Below are 14861 nucleotides of genomic sequence, written 5' to 3'. Positions count from 1 at the left end.
CGCTCTTCTCCGCGGTAATGCCCAGAACATGGTATCAGATGATCCTGAGGTTCTTACATTTCAGCGACAATTCCCAGTGCCTTCCACGAAATGATCCAAATTACGACATGCTTTACAAAATTCGACCAATACTTAATTATTTTTCAAAAACATTCCCCAAATTGTTTACCCCGGCCCAACACATATGTGTGGATGAGTCCCTTATTAAATTTAGCGGCAGGCTTAAAATGAAGCAATTTATGCCCAGCAAAAGGGCCCGCTATGGGGTGAAGGTCTACAAATTATGTGACCGAGCCACAGGGTACACATATTCATTCATAGTGTACGAAGGGAAGGACACCCAGCTGCAGCCCCCTAATTGTCCGGACTACTTGGGATCCAGCAGAAAAGTTGTTTGGGACCTCATATACCCCCTATTGGATAAAGGCTACCACCTGTATGTAGATAACTTCTACACATCTCTGCCCCTGTTCCACAACCTTCACCGGAAGAAAACACCAGCAAGTGGCACCGTAAAAAGGAATTGGAAGGGCTTTCCTCAAAGTCTTGTGAATAAGAAGCTGCGAAAAGGAGAAACCGCAAGTCTAAGAAACAAGGAGGTTCTGGCAGTGAAGTGGAGGGACAGAAGGCATGTGTATATGTTGTCTTCTATCCACAATGATACCTTCGTGGAAATCCCCAGAAGGAATGGCCCCGTAAAGAAACCAAAATGCATTTATGAATACAATTTGTTCATGGGGGGAGTCGACTTCAACGACCAAATGATGGAACCATATCTTGTCACAAGACGGACATACCATTGGTACAAAAAAGTAGCAATTTATTTTTTTCAATTGTCCATTTACAATTCCTATGTCATTTACTGCAACTCCACCCAAAACCCCAAACGTTTCTTTGGCTACCAGGAGGAAGTTTTTACTGCCCTTATTTTCCCAAACGGCCCACCAGAAAATATCCGATCAGATGTTATTAGTCGACTCTCCGAGCGCCACTTTCCCGATAAAATCCCTCCCAAACCAACAGGCCAAAGACGTCAAAAAAGATGTAAGGTGTGTACCAGAGCAGGAGTCAGAAGAGACACATCTTATTATTGTGCACAATGTCCTTCCCAACCAGGCCTCTGCATAGGCGACTGTTTTCGGCGTTACCATACTTCAATACATTTTTAGTGAAGTATGGTAAACATAATCCTCAGTTCCTGCCTTCATACACCTTCACACCCCTTATGCCACTGCCTGCTCTGTAACTGACCCTGGCTTGTTATTTGACCACTCTTATGCCTGCCGATTCTGTACATACCGCTGCCTGATCTGGAACTGACCCTGGACTGTTATTCGACCATGCTTCTGCCTAACGATTCTGTACATACCTCTGCCTGATCTGGAACTGACCCTGGACTGTTATTCGACCATGCTTCTGCCTAACGATTCTGTACATACCTCTGCCTGATCTGGAACTGACCTTGGACTGTTTGACCATGATATTTGCCTGCCTCTTGGACTGATCTTGTATTCTGCAACTGGACTAGTGGGATTCAGCACGGGGTCTCACATATGTGAGGGGCTCCAGTATAGTTTTTCTGGAAGAAGAAAACAATTTTCTTTGTTTTCTTATTCCTAGATTAGGGTCTGGAGACTCGGAGGCTTCAAAGAGATTTGGGAGGGAGAAGCCTCTACCCCTATCCCCATTCTGTCCTGAACGAGGCTCTACTTCTGTCTGCTGCCTGTAGGACTTACTGCCGTCATGCCGCACTGACCACACCACAAGGACCTGCCTACTACCAGGACTAATATTTTTGGCACTGCTGACATCTCTGCACTGACCCTGGACTGTAATATGGACAGTATCCCTGCCTGCTGCCTTAAAAACTGTGTTCGCTGTTGCTGACCAAGTCCCTGCCTGCTGCCTGGACCAGGGATATCCTCCTGTGGACAACTGCGCTTCTAAAACCACAGGTAATATTTTCTTGGTACGCCGACGGTGTTCTTTGCATGTTGCGCCTCTGTATGTGGCCAGGCTGTGTAAACGTCTCACACATGTGGTATTGCCATACTCAGGAGGAGTAGTAGAATGTATTTTGGGGTGTTATTTTTGCTATGTAAATGCTATGCGTTGGAAATATCTTATAAACGGACAACTTTGTGTAAAAAAAAATGCGTTTTCATTTTTTTCCACATTTTCCGAAAGCTTCTGGAAAAAAATGAACCATTGAAAAGACTCATTATTCCTTTATAGATTATACGTTGGGGTGTTAGCTTTCCAAAATGGGGTCATTTTCTGGACGTTTCCATTGCCCTGGTGTTCCAGGGCCTTCAAAACTGTAATAGGTGGTTGAGAAATGAAATGTGTAATTTATGCTCCTAGAATGCCTGAAGGTGCTACTTCAAAATTAGGCCTCTGTATGTGGTCAGGCTGTGTAAAAGTCTCACACATGTGGTATCGTTATACTCAGGAGGAGTAGGAGAATGTATTTTGGGGTGCTATTTTTGCTATGTAAATGCTATGCGTTGGAAATATCTTATAAACGGACAACTTTGTGTAAAAAAAAAATGCATTTTCATTTTTTTCCACATTTTCCGAAAACTTCTGGAAAAAAATGAACCATTGAAAAGACTCATTATGCCTCATAGATTATACGTTGGGGTGTTAGCTTTCCAAAATGGGGTCATTTTCTGGACGTTTCCATTGCCCTGGTGTTCCAGGGCCTTCAAAACTGTAATAGGTGGTTGAGAAATGAAATGTGTAATTTATGCTCCTAGAATGCCTGAAGGTGCTACTTCAAAATTAGGCCTCTGTATGTGGTCAGGTTGTGTAAAAGTCTCACACATGTGGTATCGTTATACTCAAGAGGAGTAGGAGTATGTATTTTGGGGTGTTATTTGTGGTATGCACATTCCGTGTGGGAGAAATAAGCTATTACAATGAAAATTTTGTGAAAAAAAAAAAAATCGTAATATTGCAAAGAATTGTGGGAAAAAATGACAACTTAAAATAACTCACCATGCCTCTTACTAAATACATTGGAATGTCTACTTCCCAAAAAGGGGTAATTTGGGGGGCATTTGTACTTTCCTGGCTTGTTAGGGTCTCAAGAATGTTTTTTTGCAAATCATATAATATGCAATAATTTGGGTTATTTTGACCAAAGATGTGTAGTAGTATAAATTGTGGCCAAAATTTATGAAGAAAAATTGCTAATTTGCTAAATTTTGTCACAGAAACGAAGAAAAATTCATTTTTTTTCAAAATTTTCGGTCTTTTTTCATTTATAGCGCAGAAAATAAAAAACCGAGAGGTGATCAAATACCACCAAAAGAAAGCTCTATTGGTATGAAGAAAAGGACAAAAAAATAATTTGGTTACAGTGTTGCACGACTGAGTAATTGTCATTCAAAATGTGAGAGCACTGAAAGCTGAAAATTGGTCTGGGACTGAGGAGGGTTTAAGTGCCCAGTAAGCAAGTGGTTAAAAACCCAGTAGTGATTAAATCCCATCAAAAAAATCTCAATGGGGGCCATTTACTATAGTGCCAGGAAGTACTGGGTGCTCTACATATATAAGCATCCAATTAAAGCCAATTAGGACTTCAACTCTCAAAAACTGGGCGTTACATGCAAATGGAAACTCGCAATATTGCCGATGAACATGCCTGTCAGATCGCATATGCGGGAATTGTGGAAGTCAATAGGGCTCGACCCTGCGAAATCCAAAGTCCTCATTGAAGACTTGTATACAAGTTATTGCCATGAAAAGTATATGGGGACCTTCGTCCTGCCCTGGGGGACATGTATCAATTGAAAAAAAGAAGGTTTTAAAACAATCTTTTTTTCAGGACTCGGGACCCCTTAGTCTGCCTTTAAAGTGGTGCATCCGTGTGATGTGTAGAACAGTGCCCGAGGCAAAATGACATTTATAAAGGAAAAAATGTAATTCAACCACTTCAGCCCTGGACCATTTGTCTGCCCAAAGATCAGAGCACTTTTTGCAATTTGGCACTGCGTCGTTTATAGATAGATAGATAGATAGATAGATAGATAGATAGATAGATATAGCTCTATCTATCTATCTATATATATAATTATTATTATTCAGGATTTATATAGCACCAACAATTTGAGCAGCGCTTTACAATATGAGGGCAGACAATACACATACAATACAAATCAATACATGAGGGATCAGAGGGCCCTGTATTAAGTTATTATTATTTGTATATATCTTTTTCAATAAATTTGCAGCAATCCCGGACTGTGTTTATATATATCAATACAATATAATATAATATATATATATATATATATATATATATTGTATTGTATTATTATCTTGTATTATTATGGATTATTATGGTATGTTAAGTTATGAAAATTTAAATACATTATTTTGTAAATTAGCCATGGTATACTTTTTGCACACATTCTGGTGTGCGTGTCTATTTATTATGTATATAGTCCTTTGTTTTGTGTTTGGGGAGGACATCTGAGGAGACAATCTCAAGAGTTATGAAAACAGTAGCAGCTGCCAGCACTGACGTAGTCTCTACGTAGTCACTTGCTCCCCCTGGTGGCCGCTGGGGAGAAGGCACGTCTAGAAGGAGGCGGGGGATGCCGGGCACATGTCACAGCCGGATTCCAGTCAGCTCTCCCACCCTGCACCGTGCTGGCTTCTAGCAGGAGGAGGTAGTTCAGGCCGCCCGGATACAGCGGTGCTGGAGGAACTGTCGCACGTCTGCAGGACACAGGTATGAGGCGGAGGAGGAGGGGAGGTCACCCCAGGGACATGGTGGGCTGTGTGTGTTATAACGGGCCGGATAGAGCAGGAAGAAAACAACAACAGCGGGGGAAGCCTGTGTAAGGACAGACTGCACTGTGTACTATGTGCAGACAGGGGGGTGATCCAGCAAACACCAGGGACATAGCAATGTATTGTGTGTACAGCTGATAATAGGATGTGATAAAGGTGCTGCAATGTACACAGTCCTTCTGGGTGGGACAGTCTGATCTGTTCTCTTCTGATGACCACACAGGTATTATTGATCATTTGATGAGCTGATCAAATGAAATCAAATTTAGTATTAGATCCATTAAGGGAGAAGAGCTTGAAATTAATTGGCGGAATGTATCGATTGTACCAACAAATGTCTGTGTATGTGTGTCAGAGAATCGATTGGATGAATGGATTTCATCGATCGTATACACCTATAAGTGATCGATTAATGACTGGGATCAATATCACAAGCAGTGCATGCTTCGTTCTTTTAAGGTTCCATGCACGCTGAAGCTTATGAGCGGGCTTTGTGCGGCGTTTTGGGGAGTTTGGGTGTTTTTTTGTTTTATGGCCCATGAGCTGTTGTCTGAATGCGCTAAAATCGCATTCAGGAGCTGTTTTTCTGACCGCAAAAAAAACCTCTTAAAAATGTTAAACGGTAATCCATATTTAGTAACATTTAATATGTGAATGTGTAAATGATGTATAAATAATTTGTAAAAAATGCTTTGTTAAATAAAGATTATTTAAAAAAAAAAAAATGTTAAATGCTGATAAACGTTCAAAAGCTCATCGGGATTTTTTTAAAGTTTTTGATCCATTGGGAATTTTATTTTTCTGGAGAAAAACATTGAAAGACTAACTGCAAAGCTACTGGCATTTTTATAACAATATTTTAACGTCCAATGTGCATGGAGCCTTATTGTTGACAAGTCACTTTTGTAAGTTGATCAGAAATTCCTACATTGTGTCTGATCCTGCCAGGAAGCAGCCATCTGTACTGGTCCAATCATCTGCACCCAGGGCATTCCCCACCCCACAGCTAAAATGTATACAAAAGGGTGTGTACATGTTCAGCTGCAGAAAGGGCAATGCTTGGCTGCTTACGATTGGCCCAGTACAGGTGACAGCTTCCTGGTGGGATCAGAGCATGCCTAAACTCATCCCTATATACTCCCTACTCTGGACTGACTGTCCCCTTTCCCTATAAAGAATTGATTTGGTCTTCTCCACCGACTGCTTTCACCATCAGAGATGCCAGTAGACTGGTCTGCCCGTAGTGAATGTTGATCACTAAGGATGAGCTCCGGCGTGTTCGCACAGCCCACGCGCAGAGCCCGCCAGGAAGTCGACGCTGCGCTAATCACAGGCAGTGAGACATTTCCCGATCTGTGCAGCCGCTCACCGGGAAATGTCTCACTGCCTGTGATTAGCACAGTGCCAACTTCCTGGCGGGCTCCACACGTGGGCTGTGCGAACACGCCGGAGCTCATCCTTAGTGATCAACATTCACTACGGGCAGACCAGTCTACTGGCATCTCTGATGGTGAAAGCAGTCGGTGGAGAAGACCAAATCAATTCTTTATAGGGAAAGGGGACAGTCAGTCCAGAGTAGGGAGTATATAGGGATGAGTTTAGGCATGCTCTGATCCCACCAGGAAGCTGTCACCTGTACTGGGCCAATCGTAAGCAGCCAAGCATTGCCCTTTCTGCAGCTGAACATGTACACACCCTTTTGTATACATTTTAGCTGTGGGGTGGGGAATGCCCTGGGTGCAGATGATTGGACCAGTACAGATGACTGCTTCCTGGCAGGATCGTTTTGGTGGATTCGAACACACCTGAGCTCATCACTAGCTGTATGTAATGGCACATGGATATCTTTGTGCATATTATCATTACATGAATGATGGATAAATTGATAACTATTGGGCAGGCTCTCAGAGTAGGTTGTTTGCATGTGTATGGGCACCTTATCAATCTGGTCTGTTTCTGGAGTGACGAATAACCAGGCCACTCACTGGTCACATGTCAATCTAACAATCTGACCATACATTATTATTATTATTATTATTATTATTATTATTATTATTATTATTATTATTCAGGATTTATATAGCGCCAACAGTTTGCGCAGCGCTTTACAATATGAGGGCAGACAGTACACTTAAAATACAAATCAATACAGGAGGGATCAGAGGGCCCATGTAAAGTTTTCTCAAACCACTTCATTCCACATCCACACCAAACAGCATGGGTGGGGTATTCTGACAGCTGGCACCCACAGCTGTCTATCTATCCCAACCATAACTGCATAGGATTGGCTGGAGTCACTGTTCAGCCAACTTTTGCTGAAGTTACCCAGTGAGGAGAGCTCTGACAGCTGATTGGAGGGAAGAGACACCCCCCCCCCCCTTCACACAGCGCACAGGAACAGAGCTGAGGTTGTCCGTCAGCTGGAGGTCCCTCCTGTCACCATAATTCTCTTGGTGTCAGGAAAACTTCTTAGAAGTGGCTTATACAGATAGCAAAGGCACAAAGCAGCAGACAGAAATGACACTAAAGCCTCATACACACTATTGAACTTTATACAAACGTTCCCGTGGATTTCTGTACAAAGGGCGTTGCCTGTGAACTTGTTAAGCATACAAACGATCAGACTTTTTCAGCCAACTTTCACCAAATCACGTGGTTTTTCTGCTCTTTACCGCCACCTTCTGTCAACTTCTGTATTGTTGTCTGATCTTTTGCATTGGTTCTGAGTGTGCGTGTTTGTAAAGTCCAGTGGTTTTCTGTACACACGATTTGCTCCATCGGACTTGGTGAAAAGTTTGTCTGTTCGCACAGCCAACATTTGTCAGATGAAAACCGAAAAAGTTTGTCCGATGGAGTGTACACACGGTCGGATATTGCCTTAAAACAGCTAATTTGCATGGTTGTTGTCAAAAAGTCAGATCATGTGTACGGGCCTTTAGGCTGGGTTGACGTGCGTTCTGTGTGTTTTTAGTGCGGTTTGTAGAAATGCCCTGCAGCTTATTTACTTGGTTTCCCATGCGACACGTTCACACCTGTGTGTTGTTTAGCCGCTGTGCTTTTTGGAAAGGGTCGGGGACTTTTTTTCCCACAGCAGATTGTGTTTTTGTGTAATAGACTTCAATGGACCCCCACCAAAAAAACGCAAGTGTTTGGGTTTTTGATGCATTTTTACGTGCATTTTGCACTTTTTTTCTTCTCCCTCGATAAACTGTGAATAGCTGGTTTTTAAGGACTCGGCAACCGATGTGTCATCAGCTGTCATTGGTGGTGTTCCCGCTGAATGTTAAAAAATAAATAAAAAATTGCCAGCAAAGAAAAATAAATAAATAACAAAAATGGCATGGTTCCCCCCCCCCCCCCCCCCCCCCAAATCAATACCAGGCCCCTCAGGTCTTTAAAGCCTATACGGTTGGCTATATACATGGGGCTTTGCTTTTGATCTCTAAATGGAGGGTTAATAAAGACATTTGCTTGCAGATTTAATGAAGACTACAGCAGTGCAGTAAAGCAGTACAATTCCATTTTGCCAGTAGCAAAGGGAGCCAAGCCTATATAAGCTTGAAAGCTTACCCAGCTAGAAAACATCGAATGGACTTGGATTACTCCGCAATATAACTTGATCCCTTCTCTTGGCACCATATATCCAACATAGAGGAACACATCCTCTAGAGCAGGGGTGTCAAGCTCAATTTTATTGTGGGCCGCATCAGCAGTATGGCTGCCCTCAATGGGCTGGTTGTATCTGCCCTTTGAATGCAGAATTCAGGGGTGCGCTATGTACAGAGTGCAGAATTCAAGAGTGTGCAACGTACGGTGCAGGGCTCAGGAGTGAGATACATGCGGAGTATCTCACACCGCCCCAAAGATGCTGCTTACAGGACTTTTTTTTTTTTTTCGTCCCGCAAGTGCACCACCCCGGTGTGAAAGCACTCTGGCTTTCACACTGGGGAGGCATGAGAGGTGTTTTTTAAGGGTCTTAGAGATGCGCTATGCACAGTGTGCAACCCCAACTCTTTCTCTCCCCCCCCCCCTCTTTAAAGCTTTCTCATATCTCTAAATAAACCAATAAAATGATGCGCTATCCAAATGTGATCATGTGGTGATGACACAAAATCCTGATATTGTTGACTCCAACTAAAATATAAAAAAAGTTATGCGATTAGTAAATATGCTTGTAATGCAATCCTATGCGATTAAAGATGGCAATGATATGTACTACTATCAGTGACAACCTATGTGTCTACACACAACTCCATATGCATATAAACCAATCCTATGCGATTAAAAGTTGTGATCCTATGCGATAATGCCAGCGAGAACCTGTATAAAAAAAAAAGTGCATATACATAAAATAATCAAAATGCGAAAAAATATATAACGAGTTGAAAGTGCCCTTGTGCAAAATAATTCATGCATTAATGGGTCTAAAGGAAACGAGACATAAAGTCCATTCCTAATTACTCCATTCTTCTGATTCTCATTACAGATGATATGAATAGTAGGTGCTCGTGTCCACTCTTGTGTTCCCCCTTAGGTGTATGCACTCACCTTGGAGAGCGTGACCTTGGTCAAAACACGCTTTTAAACCACCTCCTGGGTTTATTGGCAACATTAGGATCCTTGGATGGTTGCTTGCACATATATCCATATAGTAAACGGAGGAAACTGAATAGTGTGATACAGTTTTTAAATGTATTAAAATACAATCTTCCCTATGTTTTGGTACTCCCATTTCATAGGTGCTCAAGCACACCATTCTGTTCATGCCAGAAAATGTAAAAACGCTGTATTGGTGTGTCCTCTCCTACATTGAGAACACTCCACTGTCTCACACACCGTCTTGTCTCCTCCCCAACGCGTGTTGATACCGGGAAATTACATATCTTCCTCAGGGGGAATTCTTTTAGACAGTTGAGATGTCAATCATTTTATAGTGTCATTGCGGGAATTTTGTTGAAGGTTGTGGATACTCTAGTGTTATATGCTCGCGGCCATTTTCTGATGGGTCAGAGCGCTCATTATTACCCATACTGCATGCCGTGTAGTGTTGTCAGCCTAACTGTTTTTTTTTTATATGCATCCCTCTGCACATTGCATTCAGGACAGTGTGTAAGGAGCAGGACACATCTTCACAGCGTCATTACCACATACAATATCATTAAAAACAGTCACATCCTGACTACCCCATCTAACTATGGAAAACAATCATCAGTGAGCTGTAAATCACTACATACTACATTATTGCACGATCTAAATGGTTCAAATTACACGTGGATACATAATACTCTAAAATCTATCATTAATGTATATAGGACAATTACTCTAAAAAAGGCAAGGTATGCATAAGTAGCATCGTGCGTACATGCATTACCATATATACAGATCCTCCCAAGCCCATACCTATACTATATATCATCAAAGGCCAACATATATGTTACATATAACAATAAGAAATAAAATTAACTAAAGTGCATAATGAAAACTACCTCATAACAAACCGCCTGCACACACACCTATGTGTAACCACATGCACAAGTACTAAAATACCATTTCGTATCCAAGTTTAAAAATCATAGGAATGGTAGTGCTAACAATAATCCCAATGTAAAGGACCTAGGGGAATGAGTTAAGGGACCAGCAATACACCTAATAATATACTCATGGCATCCTATACAGGTGCATTAGGGGACTTTCCACCACAACTAACGACCCCCTATGGGCCTCATCTTAACCATCCCCTTTCCCTTATGATTTATAATGACCCAATATCAGATCCTGACCACAACAACCCATAAGCACCATAACCAAAAAAGCATCTTCCTAGACCAGTGATGGCGAACCTTGGCACCCGAGATGTTTTGGAACTACATTTCCCATGATGCTCATGCACTCTGCAGTGTAGTTGAGCATCATGGGAAATGTAGTTCCAAAACATCTGGGGTGCCAAGGTTCGCCTAGACTAATAAACCTATGTATAGGAGCAATAGTGTTTTTATAACACTAGTGTCTAGTGCAGGGGTCTCAAACTGGCGGCCCTCCAGCTGTTGCAAAACTACAAGTCCCATGAGGCATTGCAAGGCTGACAGTTACCATCATGACTCTCACAGACAGAGGCATGATGAGATTTGTAGTTTTGCAGCAGCTGGAGGGCCGTCCTTCATTCATTTGGAAGATCGGAAATGGGTTCCTCGTTGTAACTACTCGCGCAAATGCTTAGTATCGATACTGCTATTGGTGCAACGTTATTTTAAAGTAGTTGTGAAGTTCATTTGTTCTATATACTTCTTCTTTTTTTTTATTTATTTATTTTTTAATAGTTAAAGGGTTAGTTCACCTTTACCAAAAAAGCTGCCTATGCAGGTAAGGGGTGTTTGTAGATAAAAAAAAAACAAAAAAACAGTGAAACTCTGACTGAAGTTGAATAATGCCCTTGCTATAGGTGTATGCTATTTATGTACCTCCTGAAGCCTAAGTGGAATACTCCCAGATTGTTGCTGAGGCTACTTTCAGATTGGAGCGTTGTAGGCGTTGGCGGTAATATATATTTAGCGCCGCTTTACCGTAGTTTTAACACCGCTAAAAAGAGTTAAAACCACCCGCATAGCGGCTCTGCCCCATTGTTTTCAATGGGAAGGGGCACTTTAGGAGCGGTGAATACAGCTCTCCAAAGATGCGGCTTGCAGGACTTTTTCCTGCAAGCGCACTGCTCCAGTGTGAAAGCCCTCACCCCCTTCACTCTGGAGACACAGGAGAGGCTCTTTACAGGCGTTATTTTTAGCGCTGTAGCGCCTGTAAAGCGACTCAGTGTGAAAGTAGTGTAAGGGAGGCCTAGTCCTTACTGGGCACTGCTGGTTAGGCTTCAGTTAGCAACATTGTAGAGATGTCCGGGGAGAATTCCAGTTAGACTTCAGGAGGTACGTAAAAAGGCCTACACATATAGCAATATTCAATTTTAGTGACAGCTGTACAGTTTATCTACAGATGCCCCTTGTCTGCATAGACAGTTGTTTGGTAAAGGTGAACTAACCCTTTAAATATGTTTATTTTATTAATTCTTCCTTGTCTATATTTCTTTTCCCAGCTGGTAAAGTTCAGGCCACATGACTGTTCTTCCATCTTCGGTGGTTCATAGACCTGTGGGTGGGAATTTACTTTTGGGGTATTCACATAGAGGCTGGGGAATGGCTGGCCGGAGAAGCCACTGTTAATCAAGGGAAGAGAGACGGGCAGGGGCATGGCTTTAAACTGACCATGAAAGATGCAGGCAGGCTGGATGGTTGCACAGCCTGGCTGTATCTCTGAACAGGATGATAGGGCATGCAACCTGACCACGATAGCACAGATCGGCTTCCGTGATTAGCGAGGTCAGTTTACAAACAGCAAGAGGAGAACTGGTAGGATAAACAAGATAATATAGAAGCACTGAAAGGGCAAATATATTTTTGATATGAAATGGCACATTAAAGCGGTTGTTTGAAAAAAAAAACTTTCCCCTAAGACAATTGCTTAAAGTGGAGATCCGCCCACCGCTGGAAAAATCAAAAATCATCAGCTGCTGACATTTAGTGCTCATGCACACGGACGTTTTAAAAACTGGCTGCAAAGCTAGCTCAGATGCCTGGAAAAATCGGCGTTAAAAACTTGATTTTTACCGCGTTTTGCATTGGCGTTTTTGCGCGTTTTTTAGCGTTAAGTAGCGTTTTTAAAGAAACACATCTCTTGGCTATAGCACTCAGAAACCAAAGAAAATATGTTGCGCGTTTGTGCGCGTTTTTGCGCTTTTTCCTGCGATTCACGTTTTTACAGCTCTAGCTCCGCGCCACGGAACGCACTGGTCCTGGGTTTTTTTTTTACAGCTTAAAAACGCCTATGCCATTTGCAGCTCAAAAACGCCTAGGTGGGCATGAAGCCATAGACTAACATGGACAGGCCTTTTTAAGCTGCAAAAAACGCTCAAAAAAGCGGCTGTAAAAACGTCCGTGTGCATGAGGCCTTAATAATCGGATACTTACCTGTCCTGGAGTCCAGCGATGTCAGCACTGCAGCTGATGTTTCTATTAGCTATTGGGTGCATGCCGCCTCCATTGCGAGTAAGGGAACCCGGCAGTGTAGCCTTACGGCCTCATGCCAGGAACCTTACTGCGCATGCGCTAGGCTCCACACCTCTTTCCTACTGGTCCGGCGACCAGGGAGGGAGTAGGTGGGAGCCCCAGCAATGATACAAATACCCAGGCTGAGGCTCCCAGAAGTGGGGACAGGATATCTGGGAAAGACACAAGTCCCCCGCAGTCCCACTGACCTGGATTGCGGCAATCTCCTGTTCTAAGCGTCAGGAGTCTGGGGCTTAGAAATCCTCTGAGCTGAATGTCCAAAATGTCCCTCGCCAGGAGGGACGTTTTTGGAGCATTCTAATTGGTCAATGCCGTCATGTGGACAACGCTGACCAGTCAGCAGCCGCATAGCCCTTCCTGTCCGCTATGGAGAACGTTTTTGGATGCAGAGAGGATTTCTAAACCCTGGACTCCTAGTGCGGATATACTTTGGCTTAGAACTAGAGATTGTCACTGTCTAGGTCAGTGGGACCAGGGAAGGTGAGGAGGGGGGCCTGTGTAAGTTCACCTTCCAGATTTTTCTGTAAAGGTAAACTTGCACGTTAAAGAGACGGATAAATGCATTTTGGTTTGTAAGGGTTGAAACGCTTTAACGCAACAAAGAAAATGTTTTGGTTCAGTTTAATTTGTATACAGGACCACTTGTTTTTTTTTGATAAAGACCGTAGGGCTGAAACGATTAATCGATATTATCAATAATAATCGATAATGAAAATTGTTGTCAACGATTTTCATTATAGATTAGTTGGTCCGCACCATGCGATCCGCCGTGCGGGCTGCGCTTCGGCTTAGCTCCGGAGCTGGCGGCCATCTTGGTACACCCGGCGGCGGCGAGCTGCGCGCTGACGTCACCCCCAGCGCGTTGTTCAGCCTTTGTCAGCCCAAGTGAAGGAATTCTGGAGGAGTCACGCTGGATGCCTTGCCTGCCCTCATTCAAAACTTATTTTATGCAGGTACCATTACATCTATTACCTAATCTAACCTCATAACTAACTACTATCTATTAGATAGATAGGATTAAATAATAACTAACTACTAAGCCTTTCCACTTGCTCGGCACAGCCACATTGTTGATTTAAATAAAAGGTACAACACTATCTCTCCCCCCCCCCCCCCCCCCCCCCATAAAATGCAGCTTATTACAAGCATAAAAACATAGCATATCACTGACGATTTGCGCCAATAGGCATCCCGGGACTCATCACGGCGGTCTGTTTGGAGGAACTTTGATCTGTGGTGAGCTTGGAGCAAATCATCAGTGATATGCTGACTATGTTTTTATGCTTGTAATAAGCTGCATTTTATTGGGGGGGAGATAGTGTTACACCTTTTATTTAAATAAAATGTGGCTGTGGGGGGCGGGGTTAGTGTTTTTTTTTGCTGATCCGAAAATTGATCCGATCCATGACTCTGATCTGAGGAACGATCCGATCCATGAGTTTTTTGATCTGTTGCCCCCCTAGTCCGCACCTTCCCCCTTGCCGGTCCATTAGGATCCTGTGTATCCTCCCGTGTCCTACGCATGCACCATGTCCATGAGCACGCAGCTATGCCTGCTTGCATTCTCCACCCAGGTGACGTTCCGCCAGCAACGCCGGGCTGCTTTCCAGTGCTGCCGTGATTGGAGGTTGTACTCTACACGTGCTTGCATCCATCTCCCGGCTTCGGGGTGCCCTTCGCTCCATTCAGAGGAGTCGGCCGAGTCACGTGTGGCACGCCCGGACTGAGACTCTGCCCCACACCACCCCGGCACACCGAGGAGGAGCCGTTGTCACCATGAAGGGGTGAGAAAAACCCGAGACACTGGAGGGGGGGAGAGAAGCACTGAGAGGAGGTGGGGCAGTGACACCATGTGAGAGGGGAGGAATGTGTCATCTATACTGGGGGGGACACGTGTGTGTGTGTGTGTGTGTGTGTGTGTGTATTTCTCCCCTTTTTCAGTTTTTT

At 43.4% G+C, this 14861-nt stretch overlaps 1 protein-coding gene across 3 annotated transcripts in view; it reads left to right on the top strand.

The window, feature by feature from the left end:
* Positions 1-4581: 4581 nt before the first annotated feature.
* STARD3NL (STARD3 N-terminal like) overlaps positions 4582-14861 on the top strand; it is a 103499-nt gene continuing 93219 nt past the window's right edge. For 2 of the 3 annotated variants that reach the window (XM_077491644.1, XM_077491645.1), the window contains exon 1: positions 4582-4741. The gene's annotated coding sequence lies outside the window, so the exon portion shown is untranslated. The remainder of the gene's footprint in view (positions 4742-14861) is intronic. The other variant, XM_077491646.1, reaches the window with a different exon arrangement.

Source organism: Lithobates pipiens, unplaced genomic scaffold (assembly GCF_037356315.1).
Source record: "Lithobates pipiens isolate NorthernLeopardFrog02 unplaced genomic scaffold, aLitPip1_a1.2 Scaffold_19, whole genome shotgun sequence".
NCBI lineage: Eukaryota > Metazoa > Chordata > Amphibia > Anura > Ranidae > Lithobates > Lithobates pipiens.
Note: the sequence above shows the minus strand (reverse complement) of the source record. Positions and strands in the feature narration are given on the sequence as shown.